The 16,372-nt window shown below is 35.9% G+C and overlaps 1 long non-coding RNA gene across 3 annotated transcripts in view; it reads right to left on the bottom strand.

Annotated features, from left to right (window-relative positions):
• Positions 1–16,372, bottom strand: part of LOC122205214 — a 95,454-nt gene that overhangs the window by 72,045 nt on the left and 7,037 nt on the right. For 2 of the 3 annotated variants that reach the window (XR_006195959.1, XR_006195960.1), the window contains exon 3: positions 10,475–10,644. This is a non-coding gene — a long non-coding RNA (uncharacterized LOC122205214). Of the gene's footprint in view, positions 1–10,474; positions 10,684–16,372 lie in introns of all 3 variants that reach the window. The other variant, XR_006195961.1, reaches the window with a different exon arrangement.

Here is a 16,372-nt window from a genome sequence, read left to right as displayed (position 1 = left end):
TGAGGCACAGAAAAGTTAAAGAAGTTTTCCAGGTCACAGAGCAAGCAAATGGTCAGACCAGGATTCAGACACAGGCTGGTGGACTTCAGAAGCCAATTTCATAATGATCTCACTGTTGCTGCCATTTATCTGTGCTTAATATATGTCAGGGACTGTGCTGAGTACTTTATTTATGCTATTTCATTGATCTTACGTCAAAGAAGTCGGTAGGTGATATTATCATCCTTATTTTACAGACATAAAAGCTGAGGTTCATAGAGCCTTGGAACACATACATAACATGAAAAAGTCGAGATCTGAATTGAGGTTTTCTTTCTCCAAAGGCTGAGTTCTTAACAACTCCATTATAATTCTATCCTATGTATTCTTTATATAATCTTTAAGAAATCAACCACTTTAAAAAACATCTTTACCAATTCAATATACATTGCCAAACTCATCTGAAAAACAGGGTTGTCTTCCCTGAATCTAAATGAACTACAGAGGAACTTCCCTATGGTGCCTTCCAGAGATAACATTTCTCAGACATTACATAGCCTGTCAAATCAAGAGTTATTTGAAACTAACTAGATTAGCAAATAGGTTTTGCCTTTTAGACAATGGTTTTACCTGAGGGAGAGTTATACAATGAAAATAAAGAGTCCTAAAATGTATGGCTTATTTAGCATGACTATTAAATAGTAGGAAAATGTGTATGTTTAATTTTATAGGTAGATGTAATCATCAAATTATTCATCAAAATTGTTAGCTAAATTCAATCCATTCACCTATAATTTAGAGTCGGCAAAATTTTAGAGCACGATTCTATTGTTGATCGTCAAACTATTGTCCGCAATGCTGTTCTGCTTTGGTTTCTTTGATGCTTTGTGTCTTGTTGACCTTCTGTTTACCAGAGACTGCATGAGGCAATTTTGATCATAGATCCTTTCTATCTTAATGCTGAAAGGAACTTCAAAAATGATTTAGTCCAAATCCATTGAGGAAGCTGAGCTGTGAAGAAGTGTGTCGAGGTAATAAACTGTAGAACTGGCACTAGTGTTTCCCTGTCCATTGTGTCCTTATGATGTAAATACAGCCAGACTGCACCTATGTTGTATGTGATTCCTTATTTCATCATATCTTCATGAATATCATCATCATTTACTCTGTGCTTCAGTGAGGGGAGGAAACAGGGTAAGCATAAGGTATAAAATATTGTCTTTTTTGATCAAAACAAAATTACCATAAAAAATTCGTTTTAGTTGTAGTTTTTTACTTTTATACTGGAAGCTTAGAAGTAAATCCTTGTTAACCCCAAAACTCTTTCCTTTAAAGTTCTAGAATGCTACATTATTAAAATACCTAAGGTGAGAAGTAACTAGCCTAATTTCAGAAGCAATTCCTGATCACTATAAATACTGCCCAGAAAAAAACAAAAAACAAAAAACCAGAAAACCCCAACACTCAGAACCTGAAGAATCCATCTAACATTTTGTGTTTGATTAGTTAATCCTCTGGAGACCAATTAAAATATTGATTGTATAATGGTGTCTATTAAAAAGAAAAATACATTTCAAATGAAATTCATAGAAGAAAAATCTAGTTATTAGTATAGTTAAAAAAAAAAACAAACTTTTAGAAGAGCTAGAAATCTTTGGAAATCACTCATAATCACAGAACACTTGTATCAACTAAAATCTAAGGCCAAAATGGCTAGCAGAAGATTTAGCAGTATAGAAGCTCCCAAGACAGAAAAATGGAAGAGTTTTAGTGGATTGAAGGAATCTTTCTTAAGAAGGGGACTAGAAATAGATAGCAACTAACTCTGTTGAACAGATCTGCCTGTGGAGAAAGTACACTTGTTGCATCCAGGCAGGATTTCAAATGTAGAACACAGCATGTTAACAAATTAACAAATTAAATATTAACAAATGATAATTTGTACTATCATTTATTTGTTAATAGCTAACATTTTTTACTACTATCTTGAATCTATACATTTTACACATTTTATCTCTGAATTCTTGCAACAGCCTTCTAATGTATTTATTTGTTGCTTTCTCTATTGTGTGGAGCATAAATATGAAGTTCAATATCAAATAACTCAAAAGTAGCAGAGCTAGGATGTGAACCCAGAACTATCTGTTCCAAAGTCCTGCCTTTGTAACTACTCTGTCATTTTTGTATCTTTCACCACATCATCTTTTCTATTTACCTAGTGTACTTACTAGGTAAGTACTTACTTGATAATATCACATAATTCATTGGGTTTCTTTCCTTCAAAGGTATGCTTTGTAAATTAGCCCTTAAATTTTGGATTTATGAGTAACCAAAACAATCTTTAAAAAAAAAAATAAAGTTAAAGAGCTCAACATTTCTTGAACTTACCACACAATTATAGTAATCAACACAGCGTGACATTGTCATAATGTCTAAGACAATTCACTGCGGGGGAGGGGGCGGGAGGGTGGTAGGAGTGTAGTGTTTTCAACAAATGGTGCCAGGACAAGTGGATATCAATAGGCAAAACAATAAAGTTGGATCTCTACCCCACATCATACACAAAATTTAAATCAAAATAAGCCACAGTCATAAATGTAGGAAGTAAAACTTTAAAAACTCTTAGAAGAAAATGTAGGCGAAAAGTTCCATCACTTTGGGTTAGAAATGTTAAAAGCAACAGTTAAAGTATGAGTAACAAAAGAAAAAAAAAATAAACTAAATTACATTGAAATTAAAACCTTTTGTGCTTCTCATGGTACCATTAAGAAAGTGATGAAAAACAGGGAATGCCTGGGTGGCTCAGTCGGTTAGGTGTCTGATTTCAGCTCAGGTCATGATCTCACGGTCCAAGTTTGAAACCAAGCCCCACGTGGGGCTCTGTGCTGACTGCTCAGAACCTGGAGCCTGCTTGGATTCTGTGTCTCCTTCTCTCTCTGCTCCTCCCTCTTTCTCTGTTCCTCCTCCACTCATGCTCGGTCTTTCTCTCTCTCTCTCTGTCTCAAAAATAAATAAACATTAAAAAATGTTAAAAAAGAGAATGAAAAACAGGAGAGAAAAACAGAATGGGAGAAAATAATTTCAAATCATATATCTGGTAAAGTACTTGTGTCCAGAATTTACAAAACTTTTACAACTTAGTAATAGCTAACCTAAAAAATAAGCAAGAGATTTGAATAGACTTTTCTCTAAAGAAGATACATGATGGCCAACATGTGCATGAAAAGATGTTCAACATGATTAGCTATTAGGGAAATTCTAATAAAAACCACAATGTGATATTTCATGCAACCTAAGATGTCTATAATAAAAAAGACAATACCAAGAACTGGCAATGCTGTAAAGAAATTGGAACTGTCATACATTGCTGATGGGAATGTCCAATGGTACAGCCACTTTGGAAAACAGAACATATGTTCATATAAAACATGCACATGAATATTTATAGCAAAATTATTCATAGTTGCCGTAAAAAACAGACACTCCAAATGTCTATTAACTCAGTGATAAATAAAATTAATATAAACATTCAGTGAAATATGATTTGGCAACAAAAAGAAATCAAATAATGATACATGCCAAAACATGGGTGAGCCTTTAAAACATTATACTAAATGAAAGAAGTCAGTCTCACACATGAAAAGCCACAAATTGAATTTTCATTTTAGGTAAATGTATAGAAGACAGAATGAAGATTATTAGTTTCTTAAGGCTGAATGTAGAGATGGAGGAAACAGCAGAATGGAAACGGATGGCTAATAATCAAGAGGTTTCTTTTAAGGTGAAGAAAAATGTTCTAAAATCAGATTGTGTGGTGGCTGCACAATCCTGTAAATATACTAAAAACATGAGATGTACCCTTAAATTGGTGAGTTGAATGGAATATGAACTTTGTGTTATTCAAGCTGTTTCTGAAAAACTATTCTTATGTATACATCTTTGTGTATTTATGATCATAATATTAATATATATTCCAGGAAGTAGAATTCCTGAATCAAATAATATGTATATTTTTTAACGCTCTTGCTGCAGATTGACAAATTTGCACTTTGGTAATTATGCAAATTTGTTTTTTGCTAGAAATCATTGCATTTTTAACCATGTACCTGTACTTTAACCAATAGTCCATGATCATTATTTGTATCTTTCTCAGTTTGGCAAGGGAAGGGAGTTTGTTTTCATCTGTACTACTCAGAATTCTACTGAGGTCGAGTCTTCTAAAATATTTTATTGACAATTTTAATGTCTACATTTGCATATGCATGTGTTATGTATTTGCATGCACATATGTATGGATATATTATCTATATTCTTTGCCAATATTTCTGTTAGCATGTACCTTTCCTTATTGACTTACAAATCTATTTTATGATAAATATATCACCCTTTTCTTATAATCTATTTTTACCATACAGATATTTTTCACTTGAATGAATTCCAAACTAGAGTTTTTCAATTTTTTTTTAAATTGCATCTTTGCTTACACAGACAAATCCAACTTCAAGAATAAATATTTATATATTTCTCTATTTCTTATATTTGCTTTATCTTTTTGATTTTGAATTCCTTTGAAATTTATCTATGTGTGGGTGTAATGCAATGCTTTTACTTAAATTGTGCCACCCTAATTTATTGAATAAATCATCCTTTTAGTTTTTTATTTGAAGTGCCATTTTATCATATATTTAATTATTTAGCATATTGAATCTGTATGGATATTCTAGTCTGTCTTTTTTTTTTAAAGTTTGTTTATTTATTTTGAGAGAGAGAGAGAGAGAGAGAGAGAGAGCGAGCGGGGGGGGGGGGCAGAGAGAGGGAGAGAGAATCCCAAGCAGGCTCTGCGCTGTCAGCGAAGAGCCCACCTTGGGGCTTGAAATCCCAAACCATGAGATCATGACTTGAGCAGAAATCAAGAGTTAGCATTATTTTTTCCTGAATTTAATAGAGATACTTATACTATGAAATGTGTTTCAACATATTTTTTGAAAAACTGGCACCCAAAGTGGCTCAATAGTGAAAGGATGCAGCCATTAAATAAAAAACAATACATTTCAGACCCACTCAAGTCTATATGCCTTTTGGGACATCAGCAACACAATTGATGTTAAATGATAAGAAAAAGACTGCTATAAAACATGACTTGTCAGAATCACCATTTCCATGTTTATTGGAACGTAGAAATTGTGGATGGCCAGGATATATTAAAATTAATGGAATACAACTTGGGAAATGGTGCCCTTAGTATGATGTCTTTTGATTTTAGAAAATTATTATTTCCCATGTTCAGAAATTAAGTTTGACTTTTAGTTAACTGATTTTTTTTAAAATAATGGATGTTATGTTTTAGTATCAAAATAACTACTAATAATATCTCTATTTTCTACTGAATGCAACTGATAATATCAGGTGTTTTTTTTTTTTTTTCTTTGACCTTTTGGTATGAAATACTTTATTAATGAGTTTCCTAATTTTAAATCTCCCCTATATCCTGTAAATAAACCAAATTTTGTCATTGTCTATTATTTTTTATAATATTTGCATAACTTGGTAATATTTTATTGGGATATTTTCTTTTTATAAAAAGTGTCTATTTATTTTGAGAGAAAGAGAGAGAGCAAGCATGAGTTGGGGAGGGACAGAGAGAGAGGGAGAATCCCAGGCAGGCTCCATGCTGTCAGTGCAGAGCCTGATGCAGGACTTGACCCAATAAACTGGGAGATCATGACCTGAACTGGAATCAAGAGTCAGATGCTTAACCAACTGAACCACCCAGGTATCCCCGTATTTAGGATATTTTCTTGTGTGTTCATAAGTGAGATTAATATGTGGTGGGTTTTGCTTTTGTTGTGGTGATTTTTTCTTGTCAAATTTTGTTAGCAGAACCATGGTACTCTTGTGATTTGTGATTTGGTTTCATTTTTTTTTTTTTTAACGTTTTATTTATTTTTGGGACAGAGAGAGACAGAGCATGAATGGGGGAGGGGCAGAGAGAGAGGGAGACACAGAATCGGAAGCAGGCTCCAGGCTCCGAGCCATCAGCCCAGAGCCTGACGCGGGGCTCGAACTCACGGACTGTGAGATCGTGACCTGAGCTGAAGTCGGATGCTTAACCGACTGAGCCACCCAGGCGCCCCTGGTTTCATTTTTAATCAAAGAGTTCTGAATGCTTGAAAGTAGCATAGGGCCTCATGAATAGCATGTTCCATGGAAAGTTTGTGTATACTAAATTATTAACTTACCTGGATGTCCAGGCTTAGTTATGAGTTGTCTTAGATGTCTTCTTCTAAGACATCATACTTCTAAAAAGCATATTTAAATGAGCGTGTGTATTAATTTGATTTCTTTGGTTGCCAGCTTCGAGAAAGAGAGAGTTCATTGGAGGTATATGCTTAGGACTAAGATACATCTCAGGATTGCAGGGAAGGCTGAAGCAGTGGACATAGAGCAGATATTTTGATGGCTAGAATTGCTTCAAAGTTTTACTCATACAGTACGGTGGAATTAATTCATGCTTGTTTTCTTGTCCTCAGTCCACACCACAACCCAATTCTGGGAAGAAATATATGTTTGTCTTAGCATGAGTTAATGTTTCTTTCTCAGATAAAGGAAACAAGAGAACTGGTTATCAGTGCCTGTACCACATATTTTCCATTTGATGAAGGGTAATCCCAAACAGGAAATTGAGTTGCATTGCAAGAAGAAGGTGCAAGAATGCTGGGTAGCCAAAATCCAGTAAATATCCATTAAAATGTGTATTCATATAAACCTCCCCTGTAGGACATGCCTCTTCTTTCTCATTACCAAGTTTCAAATTTAGAGTATATCTATATGCCTATTTATATCAATATCTATATGTCTTCTATATTGCCTTTTGCTTTTTAAAACATTTCTTTGGAGGCATGACCAAAGGGGAGGTGGGGGGAACAAGAGAAGAAAGAATTTGAGTCAGATTCCTTTCCAGTATGGGCTGGGCTAAGCTAGTTGACTTGTCCTTGCTTCCTGTAGTGTTTACTTGTCTCATTCACATGTTTTCTGTCAGCTGTCAGTTTGGCTAGAGTATCACATGTCTAGTGCCCTGGTAAGGATGATTGACCTGGGCCTCCTCCTTCTTTGTGTCATTCATCCTACAGTGTTTCCCTCTCTCTAAATATGTCATTTTTCTGCCTAAAGGAGTCTAGCCAAAGCTTCATTGCATAATGTCTCAGGAAGGCAAGAAATCAAAAGTAGAAACTATAATCTTCTTAAGATCTAAACCCACAACTTTACCAATGTCCCTTCTACTGCATTCTGTCAGTCAAAACAAGTTGTAAGGCCATTGTGTGAAGAGATTACGCAAGGCCTGAATTTAGGGGGCGTGATCCCTTGGGGACCATTTTGTTGCAATTTACCACAAACACCTGGCACATCTCAAGCACAGGAAACATGTTAGCTATCATTAACAATATTCACTGAGCATCCACTAAGAGAATAACTTACGTTATATTGCTTAATCATTGCAGGAACCTCTTGAACAAAGTGCTGATGAATGAGGAAACTGAGGCTGAGAGAGGTTATAGAATGTATTCAGACTATATGGCTACTTAAGAAAAGATTATGATTTTATAAAAAAAATAAAATTAAAAAAAAGAAAAAGATTATGATTTCAACCTTGTTCTGACTCCGAGGCATACACTATCATCTACCATTGTATCAGCTTCTGTCTTCACTCTGTAACAGCTTGACACAAACTAGAGACTAGAAAGATCTGTAATAACTAACAAAATTATAAGGCATACTTCAGCCAGGGTAACTTTACTGTTCTTCTCCTCATAGTCTCCTCTCTTACGCTTGGAGCTGTCACAGACATTTGCCCTGTGTGTCCACAATGAACATAGAAGGTGGGTTCTGACACAACCAGGAATCTGTTGAGTTCTACATAATTGCTTTAGCTTGAATCCTGAAACAAACCCAGAGAATTTCTGCTTCAGTGTTTCTTATGTTATGCAGTCATGGACTAGTGACCAACTGTTCATGTCTGTTATGTCTTTCAATGATATTTTAATTTTTCACATGATACCCACTTCCACACAGCCTCAATGAGGATAGCAGAAAAATCCTCTTTTTGTGACTGTAAACAGGAAGTCCTACAATCCTTAACTATCATATGAAGCCCTGTGCCATTGGGATGGATACTTATTCTGCTTCTCCTTAAAATATGCGATTGCTTAATATTCTCTAGAAACTCTTTGACAAGTTTTTCTTTTTAAAGTAATGCAGTATTTTTTTCACCTGTGGTTAAGAAAGGAAATGTGATAATTAAAAGAATGTTGTTGCAGATCAAAGATTTTCAAACAATGTGTTAAAATTATTATTCTTTTTAAAGAATTTTCAAGATATTTAAATATAGGGATGTTTATTATGAGAAAATATGTGCTGCTAGTAAGGAATACGTATGTCTCTTAACTGTCATGTGATTTTAGAATAATTTATAATAATTATAAAAACCTTACTTAATATCTAATCGAAACCTGTGTGATACCACCTAGTGGACATATTCATAATTTGAAATTTTTACTAAGTACGCCTAAAGAAAAGATTTCCAATTGGTAAAGCATCATCTGATGTGAAAATATTTTTAAAAATTGTTATATATGGTAATTAAGGGTTTGAAATACAGTGATAAGTAAGTGCTGATTCAGACGTATTAATAATTTTTTAAATATATAACTCATTAAATAAATGACTAAGTAGTAAGGAGTACTTTGAGCTTCAGAGCATGGTGCCAGTGAGGTGCTATGTAGAACAGAGAAGGTGTGATTCTCTCTCTCCATCTGGCTTCCCGCACCTCATTTCCCGTGTCTCCTTCATTAGATGTTATACTTTATTTAAGTTCTGAGAAAGAACAGTGCAAAAAAAAAAAAAAAAAAAAAAGACCTAGAAATTGTATAATGTATGTCAGGGTACAGTAAAGATATTTAGGAAGAAGGCAAAAGACATCAGAAAGACCAAAAACTGGGACCAGTTCTGATGTCCATCAAGAGGACAAAAGCAAGCTAGTATATTCATAAGGTGTAATATTACTCAGAAACATGAAACATTGTGGAAAACACCGTAACAATGATGCTAAGTGAGAGAAGTCTTACACAAAAGAGAACATGGTATGTTAATTATGAATAATAAATATTCATAATTTATATGAAATTTGACAACAGGCCAAAAGGATCTATACTGTAAATCACAGCCGTGATTGCTGGTAGGGGTGGATAGTGGGTTTACTGGGGACAGGCCAGAAGAAACTTTGTTGAAATGATGGTAATTTGATATCTCTTAATAGTGGTTTAGGTTACATATGTGAATGCATTTGTCAAAATTCAGTGAAGACACATTTAAGACTTTTGTATTTTGCTGTTTGTAAATTACACATCAAAAGAAAAGGGGAAAACACTAGCTTAAAAAAAAGGATATAGACTTCAAACTTGGGTCTGAGTTCTGATTCCACCGCTTAGCAGCCATGTGACCTTGGGAAAGCTACATATTTAACACTCCGTGCTTTAGTTCTCTCTGAAAAACTAAGATGGTAATACTTGTTAAACTTTGTCTGAAGATAAAGACAGACAATGTGCGTAAAATGCCTACTACTTTACTTAGTGATGGTGCTTGGGACGTGATTGCCACTCCAAAAAGATTGGCCCACCTTTCCTTTTTTGATCAATGAGGACTAAGGGATGTGAATGGATATCCTCAATGTGTAGATGGTGAAATAGAGGAGCGTCTGCCATACTGCAGTGAAAAGCCTTCTGGTAGAAAGCTGTGCAGTGTGCAAAACTGACTCTTCTGGGAAGAGCAGAGGTTAACTTGGATAATGATGGATATCACAGAAGTGATAGAGTAGAAGGTGGGCTGGTTACTGCAACCCCGTGGCACTCACAATTTTAAAGGAAGGAAAGGGAAGTCAGGCTCACAAGGTGACCTACACATAGCATGTCAGGTGAGAAGGGGTAGCACAGATGGACATGCACACTAGCATTTACCTCTAACCTGAAAATTACAGAAGGATGAGTAGGTGCTGGCGAAGTAACACTCATCAAACGTTCATAAGTGCACTTAATGCCACCATCAATTTCCTACAACATTTTTTGATGTGGGATTTTCCAGTAAGTGATATAACCTTTCTACAGATGAAAACATATAGAGAGCCAATGCAGTGTTATCTCTTGAGGCCAAAGATGGCTTGTGTCTCTTTACATATGACCTTTCTCTCCCAGACAAACTGGAGGATAAAGGGAAGAAAATAATGCTGGAAATAGTAGATTGGTTTCACAAACTCCTTTTTTCCCCCACCCCAGACACTGGTTTATGCAGAGAGTGAGTATTGAGAAAGAGTGCTTCTAGTTTTCTAAGGCTGTTGTCCTACCTGTGGATGTGCTGTGTGAATAATTTTGTAAAAAAAATCATCTGTTTTAATTAATTAATATTATTATAAGTATCATATTAATACTGTCTTAATATTCTTTACCTGGAGGCAAACTTGTAATCATTATGAGGTTACACATCTCTCGACCAGCATGCCGATGGGGCTGGTGGGTCTTCATTTGAAAAGTCCCTGCTTGGTTCCAGGACTGGTCTTTCTAAAATAGTGACTGCATCAGGCCAGGATCTCCCAGGAAGTGGAATGGGTAGATTGTTCTGTTTTATGGTATCAGGAGATTGACACTTAATTATTACCTTTGATGGAGTGGAACCAATATATCAAAGACAGCAATAGCAGTGATGGTTAGAGTATAATAGCTATTGGGCCAGACATCAAAACAAAACAAAACAAAACAAAACTGTGCCTCAAAAACCTGTATCATAATTCACGTTTCCTCAGAAGCAGACCTTTAACCCAAAATGTGAATGCAAGAAATTTGTTGATAGATACAAGGAACAAGGGTAGTTGTGGGAGGAAAAGCAAGGTGGCCGCCAGGGAAAATATACCCTTTATGTTCATTTCCTACCACTGAAAGCTGTCCTTGGTTAGGCTCTAACAAAAAATGATATAATAAACATATTTTGTACCATAGTGGGATTTTCCATAGTCAGTTCCTTTTCACAGGTGTTATCTCACTGTCATCATGAAGGATTAGCATAGCAGGAGGCTAGGATTTCAAGTTTTGACTTGCCTAGGGTCACAAGCCATAGAGCTTCTGACTCCAAATCTCATTAGCTGACATCATGTCACCTCTAAATTAGCCCATTGTTGTTGTTGTTTTAAGAAGCACATTTTAAAAGTACATTTTAATTTTTTTCATTATACTGCTAGTGTTAATTATACAAATAATTGATATTTATTGCAAGAAAAATCGAGACGAACAAGCACAAAATATCTCTTGTTTGTAGCAAGCTCTCCACTTATCTGCTGTGGATCTCCGAATGTTTTTGGTGGAGGTCATTTAAAATATCAACCTGTAAATTTAAGATTGTTCCAGATAATCCATAATACATCTCGCCTTTCACAGAGATTATCCAATGATCTATGCCCAGCATTTCATGATTATCCTTTAATGGTACTCATTTATTTCGCATTTGTATACACAGTTGACATGCTTAAATGCAAGGAGTTCTCTGTTAGGGTTTTATTATAAAATTTAGATTTATCTCATTGTGGTCAGAAAATGTGAATTGTACTCATTCTCCTTTTTTGTAATTTATTTATTTTTCCTATAGCCTGACTTCAGCAAGCCATTGTGGTCTTGATTATATTAATACTAATATTATCACTTCTATGTTTCCATTTTATACTTATTTCATAAATTAATAAGGAAAAAATAGAATGCTCAAATTAACTCCCAAAAAACTGCCGTAAAAAAAAAAAAAAAGATGAGGACACTGCTCCCACACACCATTTTGACTGATAAGCAGCACCACCTCCAGAGGAATTAAAATGATTGCTCATCATGTGATAAATTAAAGTCAATACTCAGCTTAAAAAAGATTAATGATACATGTAGCGCATGAAACTGTTACCAAGTCAAGCTGTGCATTTGTGTACAAATAATTGGCACATGTTATATTGCTTGACATAAAAAGTTTGTGACACTCCTAAATTGGATTATACTTTTGTAAAACAACAGCAACAACAAATAAAACAACAAACAAAAATCAAGCTTTATTCTTCTATTCTTTTCAGTACTTACCTTAGATTTTTGCCTTGATGAAATATCACACATACACACACACCATTTTATAATTGGTTAGTATTATTTTCAGGTCTATTCTTCAATTTTAATTTTCAATTTTTAACTTTAATGTATGCATTTTATTTGCTTGAATCTAAGAGGTTTTCCCTTTTAATAGGTAAATTGATCACTTTTATATTTATTGTTCTAAGAGATGTGTTTGTTCCTTCTTACTTTTTCTCTTGTTTATGTATGCTTTCCTTACCTTTGCAATCCGCTGTTTGTTATATCCAAGTTGTAGCTAGCCCTTTTTTTTTTTTTTTTTTTTTTTGGTCTGGTTTATAGTGAGCTCTTTATACCATGGATTTGAGATTTCCTTTTGATTTGAGATAGCCTGTCATCTTTGTGGAATTTTTCTGTTACATATGGATAGTTCTCTTTCATTTAAGAATAAAAATTATAATAATTTGTATATCCATTGCCTTTCTATTACATTGAATACCTTCTCTCCTAATTATTTTTACTCAGTCTGTTCCACTGCTGATATTTTCAAGGTTGATTATAGCGTTTATTATTTCTAATTATTTTTAATTATGAAAGTTTGTAATTTACTTACTTTCTTAATTTTAGGAATCTCCTTTTATTTTCATGTATTGTCCTTCTCGTTTGTGGATGAGACTAAATGCATAAATATTGTATGTATTAGGTGTATTATGTAAATATTATGTGTTATGGGTTTTGTTTTTGTGTTTGTTGAGTCTGTGTTACCTTTTATTTCCTTGAATGAATAAAACAGCTACTGTCTAAAATGGTCTTCTGCTTTATGGAATAGATCATGTAAAAATATATAAATATACTCCTGATTTTTCTTTTCATATGTAGGCTTATTTTCCTTTCTAATTTTGTCTCCCCCAGAATTTTTCTCTCTCCTTTGTATTTGTTTATTTATTTTTTATTTTTTTTAATATTTATTTATTGTTGAGAGAGAGAGAGAGAGAGAGAGAGAGAGAGAGAGAACTGGGGAGGGGAAGAGAGAGAGAGAGAGACACAGAATCCGAGGCAGGCTCCAGGCTCCAGGCTCCGAGCTGTTAGAACAGAGCCTGATGTGGGGCTCAAACTCATGAACCATGAGATCATGACCTGAGCCAAAGTCAGATTTTTAACCTACTGAGCCACCCAGGTGCCCCTGTGTTTATTTTTATCTTAAGTTATAATTGGTCCATCCAAGCTACTATTAGCCCCTGAATATTGTGAAGTTGTGTGGTCTTTGGGATCCTTTCTATTTGCCTGAGAAACTTTGAATCCTCACCATTGAGCTCTTCTGTCTCTCTCTCTCTCTCTCTTTATAAGTTTATTTTGAGAGAGAGAAAAAGCATGAGCGGGGGAGGGGCAGAGACAGAGAATCCCAAGCAGACTCCTTGCTGTCAGCTCAGAGACTGATGCAGGGCTCAATTCCCTTGATTGTGAGATCATGATCTGAGCTGAAGTCTGATGCTTAGACTGAGCCACCCAAGTGCCCCTGTCTCTTTCTTGTAGTTTTAAGAGCCTTGGTGCTGGAAAAGTTTTTTTCTCAAATGGTTATCTTTCTGGATCTGAATAATCTCTAAACTTATGATGAGTTGATTGTCTTTCTAAAAATCTTAGTCGGAGGAAGGCCCTGCAACAAGCTTTATGTTTGTGAGGTTTTCCCTCCTAATCACTTCCCATCTTTAATCCTCCCAACAGTTAATCAGCTATATTTGCTGGACTTGGTCTGAAGAAGAGAACATTTTTTTTCCAAATAATTGATTCCTGTCTCTCTCTCATGTTTCATTTCCTATTTAGATGGGCTCTGCCTTATGATGGAGTGATCAAAAACTTCCATCCAGGTCAATCTTGGCTTACTCCAAGGGGAATGAGAGGCCTATGTGGAGTTCTGGAGTCCTTAGGCTTGTTTTACAATCCTAATTTCAAGTGCATGAATGCAGACTTTAAAAAGGTTGATGAAAGAATGACCTATGGAAAGCTTCTCTAGGGCAGGAACTAAATCTATTTGATCATTTTTACCCATCATTGGACAACAGATGTGATTTCTCTATGCCTTCCCTTTCCTCATTTGCAAAACCAGGTGCAACATGCTGTGTTTCACAGGGATATGAAGAAGATTCATGATTTGCCAAAGACTTCACCCAGTAGTTGTCATGATACATACTTCAGAAGCAGTGGTGATATTAGTCTGCAGTCCAAGTCCTTCTTTTTTCATATGGGAAGCTGAGACCCTGGTCACAGAGCTAGAATTAGATCTAATCTTTCATACCAAGTTCAGCACTTACTTAAAAGAGTGAAATTAGTCTTAATTTATCTTCTTCTTGTGTGTATGTATTTTCTTCTGTATATATTCACAGATGTGCACAGAATACACACCCAAAGTACAAATAGAGCATTGTAATTATATTCAATTGCTGCTGTCATCAGAAAAAAAAAAAAAGCAAAATTCATCTTTTCTGTTTTAACGTGGGTTTCATGATCATTCTTGCTTTAGGATGGCTCTTGACCTTTCCCTTCCTTTTTCTACATGAAGGGTATTGTTTTGTTTTTGTTTTTGCTTTTGTTTTTGTTTTGAGAAAGGGGGATGCAAGTGAGCAAGGGGCAGAGAGAGACTGAGAGAATCCCAGGGGGGTAGAAAGAGAGAGAGAAGAGGAGAAAGACAGGGAAAGGGAAGTGGGACTCACCCGAAGAATGGCTTGTACTTACCCAAAGCACAGCTCAAGCTCACCCGAAGTGGGGCTCGTGCTCACCCATTGTGGGGCATGAGCTCACCCAAAGCAGGGTTCAAGCTCACCCAATGTGGGACTCAAACTCACGAACTGTGAGATCATGACCTGAGCTGAAGACAGATGCTTAATGACTGAGCCACCCAGGCGCCCTTATATGAAGTTTTCTTTTTTTTTTTTTTTTTTTTTAATTTATTTTTGGGACAGAGAGAGACACAGCATGAACGGGGGAGGGGCAGAGAGAGAGGGAGACACAGAATCGGAAACAGGCTCCAGGCTCCGAGCCATCAGCCCAGAGCCTGACGCGGGGCTCGAACTCACAGACCGCGAGATCGTGACCTGGCTGAAGTCGGACGCTTAACCGACTGCGCCACCCAGGCGCCCATGAAGTTTTCTTTTAAGAAAACTCTTCTGTCTTATTTGGTAACTTGTCTAAGAGAGGTACACAATTATTCATCAGCCTAATCGATAATTTTTAAGAGTATTCTTTTTTTGTGGCCAATCCCAATTTGCTTATTATGATACCTTCTATTATAGAGGAAATGGAGGCATGCTAAAGTTGGTGTGTCTTTGGGAGAATACCTGTGGAGGTCTCCTGTGATGAATAGGGAAGGAATTCTCCATCTAATTCACTGAACCAACAGAGCTGCTTTGCTACTGAGATTGATGTTTGAAATACTCTGGGAGAAACCAGAGCTCAACAATTCTGTTCTTACACTAGCCAGACTTGCCATCCATCATTTATAATCCTCCCTTGAGAGAGAGCACCTCCACCAAGGGGTAGTTTTCAGGGTAGATAGTATTTTCCTTGGAAATCTGGGAGCAGTAGCTTCGAATATTTAAACCAAGATTACACACTAGTGTCAACATCATCTGATTATTATTATTATTATTATTGTTGTTGTTGTTATTTCACATGTATAGACAATACCTCATGGAGAGAATCAGGGTCTCTTACAGGGAGAGTCTGAGATTCGGGATTTAAAATCAACTCTGTCGTGATTCTGTTGATTTTTTTAAAGGAAGTATAAAAAACTTGCAGACCAAGGTGGGGATCTTAGACCCACAGCATCAGCATCACGTGAGAGCTTATTAGAAATGCAGAATCTCAATTCCTACGGCACACTTACTGAGTCAGAGTCTGCATTACAACAATATCTCAAGGTCATTCAGGTGTACTTTAAAGACTGAGAAACACTGTTCTGATAAAGTGTTTAATAACTGTGGGTGCACACTTAAATCATGTGGAGGACTTTCAGGAGTGCTGTCCAAACACACCATCACAGATTGTGATTTGTTTGAAGTGGGGCAAAGACATCAGTATGTTTTACATGCTCCTTAGCTGATTCTATGCCTACCTATGGTTAAGAAACTACAGGCTTAACCATGTGATAGCAGCCGGTGGATGACATCAGAGCTCCCTGGCCGTACTGGTTTTAGCCCAAAGCCGTATCAGCATTGTTCTTACCTCCAGACAGAATAGCTTGCAGTGCTTATCTCAAG

Source organism: Panthera leo, chromosome D4 (genome assembly GCF_018350215.1).
Source record: "Panthera leo isolate Ple1 chromosome D4, P.leo_Ple1_pat1.1, whole genome shotgun sequence".
Lineage (NCBI taxonomy): Eukaryota > Metazoa > Chordata > Mammalia > Carnivora > Felidae > Panthera > Panthera leo.
Note: the sequence above shows the minus strand (reverse complement) of the source record. Positions and strands in the feature narration are given on the sequence as shown.